A 13,318-nucleotide genomic window follows, 5' to 3' on the forward strand; every position below is an offset into this window, starting at 1 on the left:
AGTTAATTTAAAAAAGAAACAATTATACATTGAGAAAGCATGGTCATAAAGTAGATAGTTCCAAATATTTCTCCTTAAAACTTTGACTGTATGTGTAACAATACACACTGTATAATGATTTCATGTATACATGGATTGACATTCATTATCTTGTGCAGTAAATACTGACCTATCTTAATTAAATCAATATTTATCATATAAAAATGTCAATATTTTCATGCTACAGTATTTATCTATTTCATAACAAAGCATGAAAGATACAACTGCACTATATGCCAACATTAGTTTTATAAATACTGTATTTTGTTATTTCTGGAATGAGGAATTGAATTCATACTTTATTATAACATGGTATAGCAGTAACCAGGAATGTCCACAGATCCAATTTGTTTTAATAACATTCACAGGTTATGCTTTTCTGCATCTTCACCCATTATCAACACACTTCAAATGTGCTTTGTAATACTTTCTAAAGACCTAAAAGATGTCTCGGTTTCTTTAATCCTTTAAAAAGATTATGCTATTGATGGAAACAACATATAAATCTTGGAACTCCAAACAAACAAAACCTATTCATACAGAATGAAAAGAACATGGTTTACTCGAATGAAATTTCCATTCTTCAGATTCTTGTTATTTATGGTTTCTTTTCCAAATGACATATTATTCCAATAAATGTTTACAATGCTTTGGTCAAATGTCTTTTAGTTTGGTTGGTTAGTTTTTGTTTAGAAATTTACAGAATTCTTAAATATAGATTAGCTTCATTCAACAAGAATATGTCTGTGCATAACAAGTTCACAATCAATTCACAGATAACGTGTAGATGGTTCTTTAACAAAGCCATTATTCTGGAATTTTAAAAGAAAAGCAACTTATATTCTATTAGTACGATATGGGTTTTAAATATCAGTATCTCAACATAGGAAATATACAATTTTAACAATGAATGCATACTTTATATAATATCACCATTTACAGAGCTTAACTAAAAATAGTCCAATTCATATTTTAAAATTATTTTCAGTTTACATATAAATATTAAAAATAAACAAAAATACCATTATTGAAAATATTGAACCTGAGAGAGTGTATATATAATGTGAATGTAAGTATTTAGTCTATATCATTATTTATATATGCTCTATTTTCATGATGGTGATACCTTATACATAACTGGCTTTACCACACTTTTGACTGCTGCACTTGCCCTTTGGCCACTAAGCTATCACCTCTGGGATGCAAAATTCTGATAGATCTAACCTCTGATGAGGTTCAGATACATTTGTTTTAAAGAGTCTTTAAAAATTTCTTTTTCCATTTTTCCCTTCCCAAATATGGATTTTATATCCCAAAACACATTGTGTGGGGGAACTATAGTCAATTCTAACCACTGGTAGGTTTAAGATTTAAAATCTTGGGATCTTTTGGGGGATAGAATGGGAAACTTCACATGATTGAAAAAAGTGATTGCTGATTTTTCAATGCAATAAGGCAATCACTTCTATTCCTTAAAAAACAAAAACTGGTCTGGTAGCACTTTATAGACTAACTTCTTGGGCATAGTAATTAAAATGCCAAAGTTTAGGAGGAAAGAAATGAAAAATAAATCTGATACATTTTTTAAAAAAACTCTAATATATTTTGGATTTTTTCCTGTAAAATGAATGGAATCTACACAATATATATTGATGTGGCATAAAAGTTTTGCTGGCTATCATTTGAGATACCCTGAATAATATATTTATGGATTTCAGAAATAATACAGCCATACCAAACTCAGGCTGATAAAATCTTTTTACCATATATTTAATACTGTAGCAAGAACTTAACAGGACCTATTATAGTTAATATTCACAATATTTTCTGTTACAATTGAACTCTATTACACCTTGACCTGTCTTCTGAGAAAGCAATAAATGCACAGCCATTGCAAAATGCCAAAAAGAACAACAGGTTCACTTTGGAGAAGTGATTTCAGAGATGAAGTCCCAATGCATACAGATATTGGGATTATCAGATGGCTACCAGATATAGTAGAGTGCAGTACACAGAACAGGTCTGAGGCAACAAATGGCATGGATGATTCTACTTAGCTTATCAGATAAGAGTGCTTTCAAACCTGCTACATAAGAGTTAGTGTAAAAATAAATGTTCCTGGGTAATGCTGCAATCTGGAATACCAAAAAAACCTACGTCCCCTAAATCACAAACTACAGAAACAAACAGAAGGATTGTTGCGTGAGGTGATAACTAGTCCTTGCACAATTTCCTGTTTTTTTCCCCCACTACACTTTTATCTGTGTTTTCATTCCAGCCGCTATGTCTGTCTGATACTAGGAAAGTAGAACACCCACGTTATTCAGCTTATATGAAACAGAGAGGAATATCATCATATACCAGTGGTCCCCAACCTTTGGGGGCTGCCGGGTGCCTGAGGGCGGGGCTGCTCACATGCCGGGTACCTGGGGATGGGGCCACACACGCGCCTGGGGGCGAGGCCACCCATAGGCTGCGTGCCCGGAGCTGGCGCCACCCATGCGCCACACTCCCGGGGCTGGCTCCGCAACTGTGCTGCACGCCCAGGGGTGGGGCTGCCCTTATGCCATGCACCTAGGCCGGAACAGCCCATGTCCTGCGCGCCCAGGGATGGGACCACCACTGCTCATATGCTGCGTGCCCGGAACCGGCGCCTGTGCCACATGCCCAGGAGCTGGCACCACCCATGCGCCACACGCCCAGTGATGGGGCCACCCATGTGCTGCGCGCCTGGGGCCGGTGCTGCCCCTATGCCATGCGCCCAGGTCGGCGCCGCCCATACGCTGCAAGCCTGAGGCCGGCACAGCCCTTGCGCCGCTCACCTGGGGGCGGGGCCGCCCATGTGCTGCGCGTCTGGGGCCGGTGCCACCCATGTGCCACATGCCTGGGCCGACACTGCCCATACGCCACATGCCTGGGGCCGGGGCCAGTACAGACTTCACGCCGCACACCCAGGGGTAGGGCCGCCTAACAGCCGCGCGCCCAGGGCCAGCACTGACCATGTGCTGCATGCCAGGGCCCGGCGCCGCCAATGTGCCCAGGGGCTGGTTCCGCCCATGCACAGTGCGCCTGGGGTCAGGGCTGGCCCCGATCACTTGGCAGGCACACATAAATGGCCCGGCGGGTGCAATAGCACCCGCAGGCACCACGTTTGGGACCACCGTCATATACTATATTGGTGGCTCCAAACCTAACGCAGTTTACTCTCTCTGTCTCCCCTCTCTCTATTGAAGGAATGGTGACAGAATAAAAGTTTCTGATCCTACTTACAATATAAGTTATCATACAGTACTAATTCAAGGTCCTGCACTAAAGGAAGGTATGGACTCATTCAAATTCAGATGCTCCAATCTCTAGCCGCAAAAAAGGCAGTTTTCACGCTCAGTAGCATCAAAGTCTGCTGACGGTTCTAAAAGAATCAATTCACACACCTAATAGCTTAGTAGATCAATGAAACCACTGTAGAGTCTTTAATAAATCTATACTAAAGGGTGTCAAAGAAATTTGAGGACTTAGGAATTCAGAACCTACCAATCAGTTGTTAAAATGCTCTGTTGAAAATCTCCAACAAACAGGGACCTGATGTTTCCTGGCAAGAGTTTTAGTAAATAAGTCCTGGTCTACAGTAGGGTGTTATTTCAAAACAACCCCCTTTATTTCAAAATAATAAGCAGGGCATCCACACTATGAAGCCCGTTATTTCAAAATAACAGGCTGGTTGTTTCAAAATATGTACTCCTGCTTTCCTGGGGGATTAAATTTATTTCAAAATAGTTATTTCGGAGATTATTATTTCAAATGTAGAATAGTGATAGAAATGTAGCCGTGTTAGTCTGGTTTAGCTGAAACAAAATACAGGACTATGTAGCACTTTAAAGACTAACAAGATGGTTTATTAGGTGATGAGCTTTCGTGGGCCAGACCCACTTCCTCTGATCAAATAGTGGAAGAAAATTGTCACAACCATATATACCAAAGGATACAATTTAAAAAAAATGAATACCTATGAAAAGGACAAATCAAATTTCAGAACAGAAGGGGGATGGGGGGGTAAATGTCTGTGAGCTAATGATATTAGAGGTGATAATTGGGGAAGCTATCTTTGTAATGGGTAAGATAATTAGATTCCTTATTCAGACTCAGGCGTAAAGTGTCGAATTTAAGCACGAATTTAAGCTTAACTGAAACATAATCAAACTCATAAAGACATCAATCTTCAACAGATCTTTGGGTTAACAGAAAAGGCAAACTGATACATGCACAGGTCTGGGGAAAAGTCCTTGTTCCGCAGTCCCACCACACACGTTAACATTTGGCTGACTGCCTCTTAGCGTCGTCTATATTGCAATGCAAAACCAAGGTCAGTGGGACGCAAACCCACTAACTCAGTGTTTACAAGCCCAGGTTTGTATGCCCATCTTGAATATTCATCCTAGGTTTCGAATTTCTGAGCCTAGGTCTTAAAGCTGTGCTTAGGTGTTTATCTTGATTTATGCAACCCAAGTCAAACCATGCTTTCTAGTGGCTTCCCCACCTGTATCCAATCTAGCTCTTTCTTTGTGCTGCAATGTGGAAAACTTGCTTGCTAATCTCACATTTCAGGAAATTATTGCAGCATGCCAACACATCCTGCCAGAGAAGGAGGATAATACAACAGACATGGCGGACTTGAAGTAGCTGGTGCTGCTCATGACTCTTGCTGTAGTCATTGATTCACCCTTCATAAGGCTTCAGAACTTTCACATGAAGAAAGCTACATTCTAATTTGCTCCAACCCTCCAGCATGACAACACATGCAAGAGGGCAGCCTTGCAGATCCAGAAGTGAGTTGCTATAACCATCTAAAAGTTGGCTACTGCAGACTGCTACATGTCCATAGTTGACTTTCCATTACTAAACAGATTAACAAAGAGTAAACTGGTAGTGGCGGTTTCTAGGGCAATCAGGAATGTGATTTATCCAAAGGTGGTGGGAATGAAAAATATCCAGAAGTAACTGCTGGTTTTGAGAGAAAGATGTTTCTAAGGACCACTGCCCTCCTTAAGAAACAGAAGAGTGCATATAATGCAATGAAATCCCCGGATTACAGAAGCTGATTTCTGGATGCCAGTGTGGGCTGCGCTGAAAAAAAATGTAATATATCATGATTTTCTGCTACTCAAGTGTCTAGCCTTCATGATCAGGCCAGGAAAGTATTCACAGTCGCAAATGGAACTACTGTCCCCACTTTTATTATACGGGACCCCCTCCTTTGGCCTGAGCTTATGAAACCGAAACCTCATCTCACAGACCCTGGAAGTAGTTTTAATTACTCTCTAGGTAGGTGCCAAATGGAGGCTGAATATGTGTTTGACAGATAGAAATCCTCTGGGTGCTAATACAAAACACATTTGTATATTTCAGTATCATCAACGCGGTCCGCATTATTGTAGCTTACTATGCTCCTTATAATCTTTGACCCCAAAGGTGAGCCAATTTGGCCCTGCATGACAGTAATGCATTGCTGAACAGGTACACTCAGCCAGAAAGTGCACCTGTCACAGCTGGTAACACAAATCAGGGATGCTCTGTGCTCCCACATTAGGGACTTACATAGATCAATGGATGAAGGAGAATAGAATGCTTATGAATGTGCTCGTACAGCAATGTTAACACTAAATGAGGCCCTGTCACTGTACAGAATGAATGGGGGATTTTAATTATGAATGACATGACTGTTTATGAAATGAGGGAGATTGTCGTGATTTTTAATTATCAATGAGATCATTACTTATGAAATAAGGGTGAAGGGCGGTGACTGTGTAGCAAGAACTGTGATTTTCCATTATGGACTGATGCAAACAGATGCAGTGAGAAACTGTGTTGGGGGAGGGTGGGAACCCATTCTAGCTGTGTTTACACTTTTATTATGCAATATACACACAGTATGATATGATGCGGTTTGTTACTTCCTTAATAAAAATTAAAAACTGTCTTAATAAAGTTTCATATAAATTAGAACCCTTTATTTGTGACCAAGGCTTTTTACAAAATAAACATTAAAGCATTACTAGGCAAGTTGCCAGGAGTACACTCAAGTACTAGTAATAAACTTCCAACCAAGCCAGTAATAAAACAAAGTACAAAATACACACATTGAACAGGATGTGCTCTGGCAGCAAATCCTGCTCAAGGACTGGTGTGAGCACCAGAGATACTTCACTTGCTTGATCTAGTGTCTGCAGGATCCTCTCCAGCCTGATACTACAGCCTCAGCGGTCAGCAGGTTAACAACAGGCTGTCCAGGTTGACATTAACCACTGGTGACTCAGCCCTTGACACAGTACCCAGCACCCAGTCAAACTCTTCATAAAAGAGGCACGCATATGGCAGGTTCCTAGAGATGCAGTTCTCAGCCCTGGTTTTATAAGAGTTGCTCTTGAGATGAGTCATCTTTTCCTGACAGTTGTCAGCAGTCTGGTGAATCCCCCACACTGCCAGCTTCTTTGCTATTTCCTAGCACACATGGACACACCTGGCATTTTTACTGAATGTGAATGTTTTCCTTTCACCAGAGATCTACCAAAATCTGCTTGTGATCCTGTGACTCTGATAGCTGTGTGCTTGGCCAGGGACTTCTTGTTGGGACCAGGCCCAAGATACTTCCCCACACAGCAAAATGATGGAGTTTGGTCCCAAAACCCAGTGTGACTCAGGCTTGGAAAACTCCCCCCCCCCCCCCAACCTTGATGGCCTACGTCAGACAGAACTGAGTATAGTCAGAAAGCAAAAGAGCTGGGCTTGAGCCTGAGCCCAGGCTTACACAGCACTGAGGACATACCCTTAGGCCTACAAATGACATTGTATGCACAAAATTGATTTGTGCTTAATGGGGTCTGTTAAGCCACAGATCCGAGGTCTTTGGTTTTTAAATGTGTCTGTGATGAGAAAAAAATGTATGTAAGTCTGTGTGATAGAATATATATGGGTGTATCTAAGCTACATGGCTCCGTCCATGGAGCCATGTAGATTAGGCTGATCAGCAGAGGGAAATGAAGCCGTGATTTAAATAATCGCGGCTTCATTTAAATTTAAATGGCTGCCACGCTGAGCCGACAAACAGCTGATTAGCTGTTTGTCGGCTCAGCGTGCTAGTCTGGACGCTCCTGCACCGACCTGAAAGCCCTTTATCGACCTCCCCGTTATGCCTCGTAGGATGAGGTTTACCATGGAGGTCGATAAATGACTTTCATGTCGACAGGGGAGCGTCCAGACCGCCCCGATCTGCCAACAAACAGCTGATCGGCAGAGCAGGGAAGCCATTTAAATGTAAATGAAGCTGCGATTATTTAAATCGCGGCTTCATTTCCCTTTGCCGAACAAACAAATCTACATGGCTTCGTCAACGGAGCCATGTAGTTTAGACGTACCCTATATGTATATATATCTACACATATGTGCAGACACATACAAATTAACTCAAGACATTCGTATAAAGTAAATCATTGACTAGATACAAAGATATTATATAGATTATTCTTTAACTGAAGGCCACTGTAACCTGATCTAAAGATACCCATCTATCACCTTTGAGGATTAAAAGGTTCTTGTCTCAAGATCAAAACCAGTCAGATAATTGTAACAAGTATTCTAAGGCTAGGAGCCCCACTGTGCACAGGAGCAACACTCACACTATAGATAAAAAGGAGTTTCTATTTACATATAACTAATATATGAACAATTTTGTGAAATCACACTAACTCAGGCAGGCAGATAGAAATAACGCAAAGTATATCTGAGCATCCGTACTCTCACCATCCCTTGCAGAACAACTTGAAATATTAGTAGTTATCTTCCTTATTCCCATCACCTTCCTCATCTTCACCAGTGGCTATTATTCTGGCCCATTCCAAGGTCTGCCTCTCTACCTTTGCTGCTCTGGGATGCCACTTTTCTAACAGGTTACGTTGACATGATCACGTATAATGCACATTCAGTATGAGTTTTCCCTTGTACCTTATTTGTATTTCCTCCCCTTACCAAGTCCTTTTCCTGACATTACTGCTGAATATAATAAAGCAGAATATAATGCAAAACAATGAGTATACCTGGCTAGCATACTACCTTCCACATCCTAATGACTTAAAAAACCAAACAATGGGTACTTAAGAACAATTTGCACCTTCTCTACCAGCTTCATGTAACATGAACACTAATTAACTACTATTTTCCCCCTTTCTTCTCCCCTCCCCATCCCCTATTTATTTTGGAACTGGACTTTTAATACTCCATTCATCTGAAGTAGTGGGTTGTACTCACAAAAGCTCATGATACCATTTATATGTTTTGTAAGTCTTTACGGTGCTAATAAACTATTTGTTGTTTTTTAAATTAATAACAGAAGTAAGTTTGCACCTGGGCTATCCCATGCTTCCATAGGGTATGTCCACACTACAGCACTAATTCGAACTAACTTAATTTGAATTAGTTAATTCGAACTAAGCTAATTTGAACTAGTGCATCTAGATCTAAAAACTAGTTCAAATTAGCATTTTGCTAATTCGAACTAGCATGTCCACATTGAGTGGACCCTGAACCGAGGTTAAGGCTGGCCGGAAGCAGTGCCGGCAGGGCATCAGGTTAGGACTTAGAGCGTGGAGCTGCTGTCTCAGGCTAGCCGAGGGCTGTGCTTAAAGAGACCCGACCCCCACCCCGGACAGACAGTTTTCAGGGGTTCCCCGCTCGCTTTTCTAACTCAATGAGGGACAGCAAAGCAGTCCTGGCTTGGAGTGCCCTGAGTGCCCACACTCAGCACATCACAGCACTCGGCCATCAGCCCGGCTGCACTTGCCGCAGGCTGCCATCCGGGGAGGGGGGTTAATTGGGGAGCTGCAGGAGAGCTTCCATCCCAAGGAGCCTGCAGAGCCACCCCAATCTCCCCATCGGGGGCTCATACCCCATTCCTCCCTCACCTCCTTCCACTTACCCCTCCCTAGCCCCCCTTCCTGATGTACAAAATAAAGGTCACGTGTGTTCAAAAATAGAAACTCTCTTTATTTAACAAAACTCGGAGTGGGGGGGGATTAACCTCTGGGGAGACTGGGAAAAGGAGGTGGGAGAGGGGAAGAGAGAGGGTGGGAGAGGGGAGGGCAACTACAATGATCAGGGGTTTGGAACAGGTCCCATATGAAGAGAGGCTAAAGAGACTGGGACTTTTCAGCTTAGAAAAGAGGAGACTGAGGGGGGATATGATAGAGGTCTATAAAATCATGAGTGGTGTGGAGAGGGTGCATAAGAAAAGTTCTTCATTAGTTCCCATAATAGAAGGACTAGAGGACACCAAATGAAATGAATGGGTAGCAGGCTTCAAACTAATAACAGAAAGTTCTTCTTCACAAAGCAAATAGTCAACCTGTGGAACTCCTTGCTGCAGGAGGCTGTGAAGGCTAGAACTAGAACAGAGTTTAAAGATAAGTGAGATAAAGTCATGGAGGTTGGGTCTATGGAGTGGTATTAGCCAGGGGGTAGAAATGGTGTCCCTGGCCTCTGTTTGTGGAAGGCTGGAGATGGATGGCATGAGACAAATGGCTTAGTCATGGTCTTCGGTCCATCCCCTCCAGGGTACCTACTGTTGGCCGCTGTTGACAGATATGCTACTGGGCTACATGGACCTTTGGTCTGACCCAGTACGGCCATTCTAAGTTCAGGGCTCAGGGTCGGAGGTCTCAGTGGACCACCTTGATTTTCATGCAAACCTGCTCCTGGGTGGCCAGGCTGGCAGCTCTCCTGCCCTAGACGGCCACTTTCCTGTGCCTAGGTCGGAGGTCGTGGATGAGGTCCACAATGTCTGCACTAGACCAGGCGGGCGCCCGCCTCTTGCGGTCCTGGGCAGGCTCCCGGGAGCCGCCAGCCTGGTCCCGGGAAGAGGCAGAGGGCTGGGTGGCAGCGGGTGGCTGGCTCGAGCCATGCCAGGTGCAGGGTCTGCTGGCTGGGTGCTGGCAGGCTTGCATCTGGCACAGGCACCGTAGCCAGCCCGTGCCCCTTTAAGGGCTCCAGGGCCGGGAGAGGGGCAGAAGAGTTTCCCTGGTGGTGCCCAGAGTGGCCACCAGGGAAAGCTGGGGAGGGCTAGCCTCCCACTAGTTTGAATGAAGTGGCTGCACAGCCCTTAATTCGAACTAGTTAATTCGAACTAGGCGTTAATCCTCGTACAATGAGGTTTACCTAGTTCGAATTAAACGCTCCTCTAGTTCGAATTAAGTTTGAACTACCGGAGCGCTAGTGTAGCACCTATCAAAGTTAATTCGAACTAACGTTTGTTAGTTCGAATTAACTTTGTCGTGTAGACTTACCCCTATAGATTTAGCAGAAACCTGTGATATTCCTAATATACTAATTTCAGTAATAAAATATCAGCATCTACCAGTTACTACACAGTGTGGCATCTCAAATACTGATGTGATATTCAGATACCAATACAGAGTCCATTTATAATTTTGATAGCCATGTCTATGTTCAAATTATAGAGTTCACATAAACCAATGGGAAAGCCCCTTCCCTGAAGAGTTTAAAAACTAAACAAAAAACCTACACAAATGGATCCCCAGGTGGGCAACTGAAATTCAGAGTTCAGTTACCAGTTTTATATAGTGTCCTACCAAATTCCCTGTCCATTTTTGGTCAATTTCATAGTGATAAGATATTTAAAAACTCAAATTTAATGATTTCAGCTATTTAAATCTGAAATTTCACAGAGTTGTAATTTTAAGGATCCTGATTCAAAGGAGTTATTGGGGGATCAAAAGTTATTGGGGAGGAGCTTGCGGTACTTCTGCCCTTCTTCTATGCTGGTGGCAGCACTGCCTTCGGAGCTGGGAAGCTGTCAGCCTGGTGTCTAGCTCTGAAGGCAGAGCTGCCACCAGCAGCAGCACAAAAGAAAGGATGGCATGTTATGGTTTTGCTTCCAGTACTTCTGTGCTGCTACCTGCAGAGCTGAGGTGTGAATCAGAAGCCACCACTCTCTGGCCACTCAGTTCTGAAGCAAGTGTGGCCTGGTATGGTTTTGCCACACTTCCTTCTCTGCTGCTGGCAGGACAGTGCCTTCAGAGCTGGGTGCCCAGTTAACAGCTGCCCCTCTCCAGCTGCCCTGATCTGAAAGCATCACAGAAAGGTGGCAATACCACAACCCATCTAAAATAATGTTGTGATCTCCCCAACTCCCTTTTGTCCCAGGACCCCCCAATATAAGAAACATTGATCTCCCCTGTGAAATATGCCTACTATAGGGTAAAAGCATGGAGAGTGGTGAAACACTGCAATGGGTTACCTGGGGAAGTATTGGAGTCTCCATCCCTAGAGGTGTTTAAGTCTCGGCTTGACAAAGCCCTGGCTGGGTTGATCTAGTTGGGATTGGTCCTGTCTAGAGAAGGGGGCTGGACTTGATGACCTCCTGAGGTCTCTTTCAGCTCTATGGTTCTATGATTCCATGAAAGCACACAAAATCCCAGATTTCACAGACATGTTTTTAATGGCTGTGAATTTGGTAGAGCCCTTCATATGTACATGCTTAACTTTAAACTGGAGAGTAGTCCCACTGTAAAGTAGAGTAAATGGGAGTACTTGCAGGCTTAAAGGTAAAGGCACGTGTCAGTGTCTGTAGAATAGCTGCCAATGTGACCTGACGTACGTAACAGATGAAGTCTGGTGACAGAGTAAAGCAGTGTTTCCCAATTTTATTTGGCCATGGAACTTGTAGAGTGGTCCAAATTCTGGTCCTAGCCATGGAGTTCAACACAGAAATGACTAAGTGCAAATTCTGCTCCCATTAAAAAAAATGCACACACTCACATCAATCTCTTACATTTTAAAGGAGAGGCACAAATATATCTGAAGACAGAATTTGGCCCACTATATCACTGATACAATCTAATGAATGAAATATTATCTATATTTTGTTGACAATAATGCTATAATCCAAATTTGAAGCAGTCTGATACTTTGGTGGGTTTTATTATTACGTGCACAAAAGATCAGAAATAACCTTCATTCACTGAATCAAGTGATTTACATTGCTATAGCTTCCTACTGACTGACCTTAGTATACCAAAGTTGCCTTTGTGAGAGGTATCTTATCTGTAATTGTCAGCTGGTTCTGTGCATACTTTGATTTCTGTTGTTATATCATTAAACCAAACATAATTTTTATTTCCTCCTTCCCCCAAAAATAAATCATTAATAGAAAATTTGTCTATCATAATTTATCATCAAATTAACACTTAGTCCAGTCAAGCTGCACAGTAAAAAGAGCTAGTGAATGACTGATCCCATACTGTGAGCATTGTGGTACCATGTCAGCAGTATATAAAAATTCTTTATTCCATATAAATTAAAGCTACAAAAATCTTATTTAATTACCAGAATTAAAAAAAAAATCTATAATTGTATTTGGATAAATTATACTTATGTATTTTGATGCTAATAATACAGAGCAAAAATACCATCTTTACCTTTCTTTACATTTACAGCACACAAATATTTCAATGATGAAGCAGTTGCATAATGAGGCAATAACATTTCTGCACAGGCTTGACTTCTAACATGTGTGTTCCCACTGAGTGAAATGCAGCTACTCCTCTGTATAGAATTGTGGTTGTGCATGTGTGTTCACAAAATTGGGGCTGTATGCCCAAGGGTGCCATTTTGGGAGAGAAAGGAGTTGGGGGAGGGGGGAAGCAGCAGCCATGCATACCGGGATGCTGCTTGCTTTCTTCCCATTCCTCTATCGGGGGGCAAAGGGAAACTACACAGATTTTGTGAATTACTTCTCTGTTCTTCCCTCACCACCAGCTAGGAGCGAGAGGTACACAAGCTGTGTACTTTCCCCTTGCTCCCTGATAATCAAGGTAACAGGAAGAAAAGCAAAAAGCATCCTTGTAAAAATGACTGAAGTCTAGAAAACATGACCTATGAGGGAGGACTGCAATAATTGGATGTGTTTAGCTTGGAAAAGAGAAAAATGAGAGGGGACATGGTAGCAGCTTTCAAGTACCTAAAAGGGTGTTACAAGGAGGAGAGAGAAAAAAATACTCTCTCTAATTTTGACCTGGGTCTCATCTCCTAAGAGTGATAAGAATGGCATTGAGCAAGTATGCGCACACCCCAGTAAGCAATTGTAGTATGACTAGTGTAGGGAATCCTGTGTCCGGTGAGTCTCACCAGGGACCTAGACCTCAGAGATTGCCCTGGATTCCCCTAGCTGGAGCCACGTCCATTGCCACCTGGTGTGAGGTGACAGGAACCGGAC

The 13,318-nt window shown here is 42.6% G+C and overlaps 1 protein-coding gene across 6 annotated transcripts in view; it reads right to left on the reverse strand.

The window, feature by feature from the left end:
- Window positions 1-13,318, reverse strand: part of PPFIA2 (PPFI scaffold protein A2) — a 601,388-nt gene that overhangs the window by 327,581 nt on the left and 260,489 nt on the right. The window lies entirely within an intron of this gene.

The sequence above is a fragment of the Pelodiscus sinensis genome, chromosome 1 (assembly GCF_052426305.1).
Source record: "Pelodiscus sinensis isolate ZL-2025 chromosome 1, ASM5242630v1, whole genome shotgun sequence".
NCBI classification, from domain to species: Eukaryota; Metazoa; Chordata; order Testudines; family Trionychidae; genus Pelodiscus; species Pelodiscus sinensis.